Here is an 11,455-nt window from a genome sequence, read left to right as displayed (position 1 = left end):
CAGGGTCATCTCTGATTGGTAGAAACATTGCTGAATCAAACAAAAAATAGCACTAATTGTAAATACTATGTTAAAAATGTACTATAAAAAGTGGTGACACTCAGCGTCCAGCTAATATGGTAACACTGAGGCACAGTTAGATTTATCTGTGCAGTTTAATATTGTGACCTTGTGGTTTGATTGATCCTGAAGTATAATGTCAAATGTAAAACTTTTACCATCTGGGGACATATTGCCATGTCCCTGATATATGACAAGACTTTCTTTTACATTAAACAAACTTTTTACAATGAGAAAAATCAAAACCAAGTGCAGGCTGTTCAGGAAGTTTTAATCATAGATCTTCTTGCTCGCTCAGTGTGGCTGAAGAATAAAAAGCACTACAAAAACATATATTTTTTAACAAAATGAACACTGGATTAATAGGGGAAGTTTAAGGGAGTGTAATTACCAGCGATACTGACAGCCGCTGCTGTGAAATGTGTTCATATGTTTTGTTTATTGTTTTTGTTTTTACTGTGATTTTAAATCACATTTATAAACAAAGATACCGGGAGTTGTCATATTAATAAATGAGCTCTACTGTTTGAAATCTTGATTTCTATTATCGTTTGATTACACATGGTTAAGCAAGTTACAGTTTACTGCTGTTTTGCAGAGATACAACACTAAATAATTGCACAATCTTGTATTTAAAATGTAGTGTTATGGAAGTTCACAGTTACCTTTTCAGAGGCAGTGTGATTACTTTTAACATCACTGAGGACAAAAAATAAATCTGACACTCAGAAAAAAAACACTTGCTACTTTTTTTTCTAATTCAGCTAAGTCTGTTCAGTCATTAAACCATTGAGCACATATTGTTGTAGAGTTTACACATTTCCTGCACTCTCAGTACTGTGGGTCAATGTAATGACTCGCTAAGTTCAAATGATGTTGTATTGATTAAAATGACTGAGAAAATTCTTTATAATTTCCTTTTTTTGTTCTCCTGAAAGAAGCCAATTTAAGAACTGATGGCAAAAAGGATCAGTTTATCAAATGCACAGTTTAGCCACCGACATGCCAGCAGGCTCAGCTGAGGTGGGCTGTGGATGTCCGGAGGGTATAGCTACAGACTAATGTCATTCACAGTTGAGAAGCTTTTATGTGGCAAATAGAATCAGGTCAACTTGACTTGGTCAGGTGTCTTGAAAGACCATTTCACCCCATCTCCAAGTGACCGGATGATTTAGTGAACAGCATGAACTGAGAGCAAAACATCGTCCAAGATATATGACCAATGATGGCTGACCTCGACGCTCAATATGCGCTGTGATGCGTCTGGCCTGGATAAACGACAACAAACAAATATACATTATCTTAGTGTCAAAATAACTAAGGAAGACAAATTTTTGTTTTAAATATTCCTGTTCAAGGTGCATTACTTTTTAAGTCAATCAGTGCATTTTTACTGAATCGCTATATATAGAAAAGGGAAAAAGGACATTCCAGGTAACCTAACTCATCCCAGATCTGTACTTGAGATTTCTATCATATTTCAGTGGCTTACTTCTCAAAGAGCACATTTTTCCAAACCAATATGTAAAAAGGTTTGTTCCTGTGCTGCACATCTAACTCACAGACTATAGTGTGAAAACATAAACAAACAAACAAAAAAAAAAATCTAATTCCTTAGAAACCATCGCAAATCATGAATGGCAGGGTTGAAAGGGAAAAAACTTCTGAGAATGACTGAGAGTCTGATGAAAAGTGGCTCTTGAGATGAACGGCTTTGGGAAAACCTCAGTGCTGGAAGCAGTAAAGCATGACAGAAAAGGCTTGGTTTGCCAGTATTTTCATGGTCCTGCGGACAACGCTAGATGTTATATACTCGGCTGTCCGGCCCACCTTGGTTAAAGCCCCAAGTGGATGACAGCCAGATGGCCTCAAACTGGAATTTCATGAGCAGCAGCAGAAGTGGAAGATGAGTGTGGAGACAGGGCACTGCTACAAATTCTGTGATCTTGGATAGGTCAGGTCACCCGGTGAAAGCCTGAAACATCCGGGTTTAATTTCCAGCATTTTCTAACCTGTACAGCACAGTTCAGTCTCTTTAAAACGGGACAGTGGATATCTTCATTTGCTCTTGGCCTGACTTCAGTGAGATCTAACAAATCCAAGATTCCACACAAGAAAACGACTGTCTGTGTTTAAGGAAATGGACAGGATGTCAACGGGAATATGGAAGTGAAAGAAGAAATGGAATCAGGACAGTAGACTGCAGTGGTTCACATGTTGCGAAATGGATGAAAGGGAGACAAGAAAAACTCCTGCTCTGTGCTAAATTTAAAAGTTTTGTGGTTTACACTGAGTCAGAACTGTTTACATTCGATTGTCAGCACTGGAAATGGCGAAATTGCATCTGGGAACATCACATTTTTTCTTTGGTGCTTGTTGGGGACAAACTATTATGATACATTACTGTCACGATACAGTGACATGATATAGTGGTATAGAATATAGTGTTCTAGTGAATGTGGATATCCTACAAAGCTGACAAATCCAGTCTTCAATCCAGAATATTCTGCTCATCATTAGTCATTTGCAGCAGTAATCTGACAACATTGTGAGGAAGCAGCTACTGTTTTTCTCTCATGTTTGAGGACTATGGAGACATTTTTAGCTTGGCGTTGTACTGTAGCAATCAAAATAACGCTAAAAACAAGCAGCCAGTCTCTGTTGTTTTTCACTTCCTGTTATTGACAGAAGCTGGTCTTCCTACAAAAAAAAGTATTACTTTCAAAGAGCAACACATCATTGAACCCGTTTCTGTTCTATCTCTCATAGAAATATATAAATGCATCAACTTCAAAATCACCTATATGGGTTTTGCGGGTTTAGCAGGACCAAGCATGTTCTTTAGAACCACAGAGGGCTGGACCTCATCCTCGCTGACTGCGGGTGAGGGCAGGATACACCCAGGACAAGTCACCAGGGAAAATATGCGAAATCCACACAGAAAGGCTCTGGATCCCCAACTCAAACACAATATTCTCACTCCTAATAAACAATACCAACTTTGAATGATTTTATTATATTTTTGAATGTGGGCTCAGTCGTACTCTTCCCTGCTTATAAATAAGAAAATAAAAATTTGAATGATTTTAAAATATTTGCACATTACTCTTTTGCACTGATTTGTCGTATCTGTTTATTTCCTCTGTTGATTTGTCCCTCTTTCATGTCTTTTATTCACTATTCACATTTAATCGCAAAGACGTTTGAAAGTTTACTCGGTTTTTTAATTCCTCACATCATGATCTCCTCACGCACGTAGCTCACCACTTGAATAGATTTTGTAAATGCCTTCACACACACACACACACACACACACACGTGCAGTCTTGTATTTCTATCCTTGTGGGGACCGTCCATTGACTCCCATTCATGTCTAGCCCCTAACCCTGACCCTTACCCTAACCCTAACCCACACCACAATAAAGCCTAACCCTAAAGAAATGTTTTTGCACTTTTACTTTTATCAGTAACAACAACATGGTCAAGAAAACACTGTTTCTCCTACTTAGGACCGGAAAAAGGTCCCCACAAGGCACGTCGTTCCACGTTTTGCTATCCTTGTGGGGACATTTGGCCCCGACAAGGATAGAAATACGAGAACACACACACACACACACACACACACACACACACACACACACACACACACACACACGACAACAGGTTGAACAGAACCAGGTTGCTATACTATCAGCAGGTCTGTCCATGCAGGTCTTTCTGTGCAGAGTTTGCACAGGTTTCTTGTGTCAATGTGGGTTTCCTCCCACAGACCAACAGCATGCATCTGAGTTTACTTGGTGACTTCGTCATAAATGTAAGTGTATGTGCATCTGCGTGCACGGACCGACAGATGGATGGATTCTATTCTAAACTGTTCTACCTGCACTCAGTTGACAGAGTAGGTCATTGTAGATTCATTTCCCACCATCTTGCCCTGTCCAGTCACACATTATTTGCAATTTATTATACAACACGATAGTTTGATCCTAATGAAAACTTAAAAGTTACAAAAGCCTCTTGTTAGTAGTTTCAGCCAGCACACACTTCCTGCTGAAAAAAAGTGCGTGAGCATCTGTACTCCAGGGCTTCCGTGCTGTGTGTGAGCTGTGAATAAGTGAATAATATGTGCACACGCACCCACATGGACACAAACAACAGGGTGGCATTTTAAATCTCAATTCGCATAAAGGAAAAATAACATCCACACATATTGTGATTGTATATCTGCATTTTACTGGTTTTGCATTGATTCCCTTAGCCTCAGCCAGCGTAACTACAAACAAAAGATGCACTCATAAACATGTGACTGATAACATGATCAACTGATCATATCTATCCACTGTTTCCTTGGGTCGACAAAGACACTTAAACAGAAGGAATTCTGATGTCGTTCATCTGTGCCTAAGGACGGTTTAAAGAGAGTAAAAAAGGAAACAAATGACCAAATACACTCAAGCAGGAGACAGAAATATAAAGGAATTGTATAATGTGAGGTTTTGAGTGATGTAAGGTTTAAACCTGAAAATTGCAGGCTGCAGCATTTAGATTCAACTGTCCTCTCTGGAATGTCTAATAAGATAATGGAGTGTTGCCTGTTTGTGAAAACAGGCAGTTGGAGCAAATCATGACCTTAATCTACTGCAGCAATGAGGCAGCAGAAGGAAATTGTTTTATTTTGTTTGAAGACTCGAAAAGCACTTGTGGGACACATTTGGCTTTTCTCAAGACTTGAACCACTGCAGACGTCTGTGCTGAGTTCATGTTTGTCACCTACATTTCACTGACACACGCAACGAGATCTACTGGAAAGAACGAAGCAGCCAGGACGAGGCAGCAGATGCTTTTGGCTGTTCTGAGGGTGGCTGTAAAAAGTCTGAGGAGGTATCTAAAATACTCTCACATCCAACTTCCAGTCTCCAGCCTCTTGGCATTTGCATGTTGTCTTGGACAGTACCTCTGTGCTTAGGGGCCCAGCTGTAGGAGCCTCGCTGGATAATGGCACATTTCTTTCAGTCAACCCAGGGAGAGAGAGTGCCAGAGAGAGCAGAAGTAGCTCGTCTGGCTGCTCGCCATCCTCACCTCTACCACCAGTGACCCTGACGAGGGATTTATATATTTATATATATACACACAGACACCATTGCTTTCACCTCAGCCGGGGGCTTCAGGGCCGTTCCCCCTCAAACCCACAAGTCATGCAAGACTTTATGGATTTATGGTTGAGAGGAAAACGTGTCCCGCTGTGGAATAGTAGTGACACGGAGAGGTAAACAAACATCAGGTACGTCGCGAGGTGCCATGTGTGACAGGGCCTCTGTTGGGAAACAGTCCAAGGTCCTGTTTTCAGCTGGAATGATCTCATCCCAAAGAGAGGTGCGCCATGTAGTCCTGGTCCTGCGGATGGGCTCAGTTTGTAGCTATTAGCGCACAAGAATGACAATCAGGAAAGGTATATTTTTATGACTGCGTCGTAGGTCTATGCAGGAAAAATGGTGCTCTAATATACAATGATATACTGCAAAGCACTCAAGCATGACCTCAAGCAGAGACCACCCATCTCAACAAGCAAGAGTGATACGTACCTGTTCTGTAGTGCTGTTATGCTGTTTGACTTTCCAGATTTAGATTGCAGAAAGTTATGTATTATCTTATGCCGACTGAGAGCAAACCTGACATGTGTGTATGGATTTAACCCCCTTGGTGGGTCTAACACACACAGTTTTACCACCCTAATAGAGCATTTGCACAACACAAGGTTCGTTACACATAAATACCAGCATATTTCTCACATGGCACTTTAACTACATTTTTGCAGAGCCCAAACTAAACTATCTGACTGGTTACTAAATCAGTGACACTGAGTACACACACACTAACCCCAGTGAGGTCAGAGTGTGTTGTATATCTCTCCAAATATGTCATTTAACACTCTTGTTTATGCTGTTACTCCCCATGTGGTGACTCATTGTAAAAACATATGTTTATACTAATAATAAACTCCACATCTGTGTAAAGAGTTGTGTTAATGTTTCTTCGTTTTGGGTAAATCTCCAGCTTTTACATTTCTTTTCATGCAGCTGGTCCAGAAAAATAACATGCGTGCTCTAAATCTATTCAAGCATCATACTGTACTCCAACTCACAGATCTTTTCCTTTTTGCAAAACTCTTCAAAACAGATTCCCATCCACACTTCAAACAGTTAGTATATTGATATTTGGTCTGCCCTACCTTTGGTTTCTTACCTTCTCTCTTCTTCATGTGCATTGTCCATGCTACAGCAGCAGTGAGAAAAAGATCACAAGGGGAAGCGGGGGGGCTGGTTCTGCACACCAGCCAGCTGGTCTCCACTGGAAAATGCAAGCTGCCATTCTGTGCCAGAAATCTGCAGAGCAAGAAGTACATGAATGAAAGAAGGGAAAATGTTAGTGTAGATGCTGCTGGCCAAGAAGGAGAAGGGTAAAGATGGTTCATATTTCTCAGATTCAACAATCTACAGAGAAGTACTGGGAAGCAACAATGAGGCGGGGGAAAAGACAGAAAGAAACTGGAAAATACTTACATGACAGAAAGGTTAAAAGGTCAAGTTGAGACAGCACTGAGCTATTTGAAAGCCATAAAGCATAGGATGTTTGTAATTGAATTTCTTCAATAGCAGTGAGGTTGATGACCCATTTTTTTCAAATTCAGTAATCTGTTTTTAATCACAGAATCCAAAAATGTAAATTTTCTTATGTGCAGTTTTGCAGCTTCTGAAAATATGATGTTGTTGAACAATTGCTGAGCTCTTTAAATATTGGGAAGATCCCAAAAAGGGATGTATTTGTTCGACTGAAATAATGAAACTGAAAATAAAATTGCATGCTTCATTTTCAAAGTAAACCAATTTGTAAGGAATTCTAACTCCTTGAGTAATAGATTGTGTCACCTGCATGTAAAAGCAACCAAAGTGCTTCAGAAGAAACACAGCAGTCACACTGCATGGGCACCATATGAAGACCCTTGAAGTTAATGGACCCTTGTTGGATAAGCAGGACATGGCCTCATCCTTGCTTGCACGTTTTAAAGTTTCTCTTGAGATAAGAGAATAATTTGAATGCTGTGGAGAGAATTTAAAAACAAAACAAAACACTGCAGTTCCATATCAATGAGAGACTTGCAGCTTTCAGAGGAACATGACAGGAAAAACATGCTGAAAAAGATTTTGAATTAAAAGTTTGATCCTTACTACGTTTTCGGATAAACTCTCTCTCTCCCTCCCTCTCTCTCTCTCTCTCTCTCTCTCTCTCTCTCTCTCTCTCTCTCTCTCGCTCTCTCTCTGCGCACGCTCGTGCGCGTGCCAAACGCAGCTTTTAACTGTGCATATCCATCATTAACAGTCACAGCATGATACAGCCTGCATTCACCACGTTAGCAGGTAGAATAAAATTAAGAAACACTCCTGTATTGTTCGTATTAAGAAAGCCCATCATTTAAAGTCATATCAATTACTAAATTGTTCTAAAAAAATTTTTTAACTGTGACATATTACCTATCATTGGCAGAAAAAGGCTGATGCTAAATCATATTCCCACATTTCAATTCTAATATGTGATAATAAATATCTGTTGAGAAGTGTACTGGACTTCAATGGAAATTACTTGTGTGGCGGCTCATCGTTTTACACTGTATTGGCGACACCATGTGGCGTAAAAGGTTTATTGCAGCAAGCACAAAAGCAAGTTCAGCTCGAAGAGGTTTCAAACAAACTGAAGGTAAAATGCACTCACATATGTGAGGGGTTTTGGGGTTTGTGATGGATACAATTTATCTGATATGAACATTTATTTGGTATGAAAGCATATGGTGGTGTATTAGATTGCATTATCAGTCTCTCGAATTTTTGTCTAAAAATATATTTAAAATAATACTTTAATCACAGCGCCGCTGGTATTACTGCTACTGGACAGTAGATGGTAGCATAATGCAGTTTTCCAACTTTCTGAGCGCAAGCGACAAAAGACATGAATTCCTGCAATGCAACTACATTCTATTCATTATTTGATTAACAAGTCATTGAATTAGTTATTGTCAGTTATTTATTAAGTGTTGATGTATGATTATTGCCCGTTAACAAAAAACAGACTTTTTTCTTTAATCACAATTTTATTTCATATTAAAATCCATAAATATATGAACCGCTGTTCCTACAATTTCCTATCAGAAATCTACCTTTAATACATGAAAGGACAATTTTGGAGCCTGTGAAAAAAAAAAGAAGACTTTCACCAGCTCTCTCTTTTGTCCTCCTTTTTGCGTGAAAAAAGTTTGTATATTCTGTTTCCTACGTTGAGTGCATAAATGCACAAATTAACACCTGCCTTGCACTCAATAGCTTGGCAGCACTCGGGTGAAGTGGAAACCTGTGGCAGTGACTGCTACTTCTCGCTGCAGAGCATCTCTCCACCTGCGAGATGAGTGACAGCACACGCGGGGAGCTGTCAGTAGCATTTGCAAGTCAATGCTCAGATTTAACCTCTTCACTCTCTCTTCAGTGTGGATGGACTGCCTGCATTCAAAATGAACCTCAGACAAAAAAAAAAAAAAAAAAAACCTCACTCATCCTACTTTTTTTTAAGGAAATGAGGAAAGAAAATATTAGCTAACTCATTTTAATTTTTACTAGAACATTTGAAATGATCATTTTGAAATGAGTCAACATTTAAAAATACTATTTTCTAAGTCTTTTCAGTTCACAGCTTTTGCCATTGTAGTTCGGGAATTTTATGGTCAAATTGTACAAAATATTACACTGAGAGACTTTTAGGAAGTCACAGGAGGATCTCATTCCTCTTCATTACATGAAGTCACAGATCATGCCATTGTTCTACATTTCAAAAAAGAAGAGGTGTGCATTCCATCTGCCTGTGGAGCAGGATATGCCGAGACCACTGTCCTATTTACAAACTGAAAGAACTACTTAGCAAATGTCACAGAAACTCTGTGTTTGTTATTGATCTCTTTAGTGTTCTGTTATGTGGTCTAAAGACTGGAGTAGACTTTTGAGTAAGGAAACATTGTTTGCAGCAGAGCGCAGGAATTCCTGAGTTCCCAGATACACATGCCTGTGGGCGTGAATGTGTCAGCGCCTGTTTTATGTGTGCATACGTGTGTGTATGTGTGTCACAGAGGGTATTTATTTGTATCCGCCTGTAAGGAGGAGGTGTGTGTGTGTGTGTGTGTGTGTGTGTGTGTGTGTGTGTGTGTTTGTGTTCGTGTGTGTGTGTGTTTGTGTGTGTGTGTGTGTGTGTGTGTGTGTGTGTGTGTGTGTGTGTGTGTGTGTGTGCGTGTGTGTGCGTGTGTGTGTATGCGAACATAGCTGCTGCTGATGTGGGTCATTACCCCTTCGTTCCCCCAGGGGCCATGCAGCAGGGGAGGACAGAAGGGGTGGGGATGGATGGAGGGTTGGGGGCAGAGGGGCGGCAGGGGGATGGGAAAAAGGAGTAGGGTGGAGGGAGTAAGGGGGGGGGGGGGGGGGGGGGGGTGGAGGAGTTGAGATTGTGTGTGGATATGTGTGTAGTAGAGGGAGGGTGAAGCGGGGGCAGGGGGGGTAGTCCCAGAGGAGTAGAGACCAATAAATCACTGTGCCGTCTCTGCGCTGACACCCAGCTTGTCTGATGAGGGACTGGGGATAGGTGGGGGAGTGTGGGGGCACAGTGAGGTGGTGAGTAGGGGTAAGGAAAAGGAGGGGTACCCTCATGACAACACTGTGGCCTTGTCTTCCCGTCACTCAAGCCCATATCACATAGGAGCCATTCTGAACACCAACCAAGAAGCTTGGGAGAAGTGGTAGTGGGGTTTTAAAGGGTGGTGTACCACAAAACCATCAGCACATGACTCAAACCAAAACAGGTACCTTCAACAGCCTCCCCAAAAATATCGCTCTTTCTAGAAAGAGAGTTTCTTTATTGAGTTGGACAAAGATGAAATTTTAAAAGTCAAACACATTTTTCTTCTTCTTTTTTTTTTTTTTTGCCATTCATGTAAAGAGTTGATTCAATTTTCAATAGTTTAAAGACCAAGAAAGGCCACACATTAAAGCAATGTTGTCTCTCACTGTTTCCATGGTTTACTTCATAGCAGACTGTGATCGGCAGCACTGCACCATGTCCCTGTGCTGGATGAAGTTGTAGTAAAAGATTATTTGAATGAAGATCCATCTGATGTGTAAAAACAGTAAAAGAGAATAAAACTAGTACAACGTAAAGAAGCAGGCTTGGGTTTGGCAAATCAACCCTCTCAGTTTTCAGTCTGTGTGATTCCTTTGCCCTTCGTGGACTGTGGTCTTGTAGATGTGGAAGGGCTTGCATGGTCTAGTGATCCTCAAACCCATGATGTCCAGAACTCATGCTGCTGGTAGGGCCACCTGAGGCAGACAGGTCAGCAGGGAAAACCCTGGGAAACATGTCCAAACCTCACCCATGATGGTGAAGCATGGAAGATGTTGGATGAGGGTCACCAGGGCACACCTGTGGAGTCAGGCCCAGGGGTGGTGTTTGCTGCCAAGTGCCTGGTGAGCAGGTAACCCACATGTGCCAGTCGAGCACAGAACAAACAAGCAATGCAGGAAGGCTACGTGGGCCACAAGCACGTTTATGCTTGTGGACAAAACAGCAACTCAGAGTATTTGGCCTTCTTGGAGCGACAGACTTGGTGCCAACATACTTTAGCAATGAAGATTGTATGTCAAATTAAAAGGGACTGTCCACATAATCATAAATCATTAAACTAAACTCTATATTTTTAATGGGTGAGTATAATCCTCATGTTGGCAATGAATGGGTAACTTAGAATAGGTTTAATAGATGTCAGTTATCCACAGGCTAAAATGGTGGCAGCTATACTGACTGCTGAAGTAAAGTGTGTCATGAGAGTAGATTGGAGAGGTCATGGAGAGGGACTTTTCCTCATGGAGGTTCTGGGGCACCATTTGGTGGTTCAGGAGAGGTTACAGGGGTTTATCTCAAACTGTGCTCAGCAAGAGTGGACATTCTCTAAACCTCAAGTGAGGAGGCCATTCGGAGGTGGGGAAAGCACTTTGAGAACTCCCGAACCTAGGGGACATGCCTCCCTTCCAGGAGGCAGGGCCTGCGGCTTCTGGGGTGTTCTTGTCTATTTCCCTGGTGGAGGTCACCAGGATTGTAAAAAAAAAAAAGTATTTGTTGGCAAGACCAGTAGAGTGGATGAGATAATCTCAGAGCTGCTGGAGATAATGGATGTTGTGGGGCTCTCCTAGTTGAGACGCCTCCTTGGTATTGCTTTGCTGTGATTACTTGGTGTTGAAATGGACTTGCTAAAGGTGGGAACAGGACTCCACCATGGTTGTACCTTGTCCCCCATTTTGTTTGTGATATTCAT

This window comes from Salarias fasciatus, chromosome 23 (assembly GCF_902148845.1).
Source record: "Salarias fasciatus chromosome 23, fSalaFa1.1, whole genome shotgun sequence".
NCBI lineage: Eukaryota > Metazoa > Chordata > Actinopteri > Blenniiformes > Blenniidae > Salarias > Salarias fasciatus.
Note: the sequence above shows the minus strand (reverse complement) of the source record.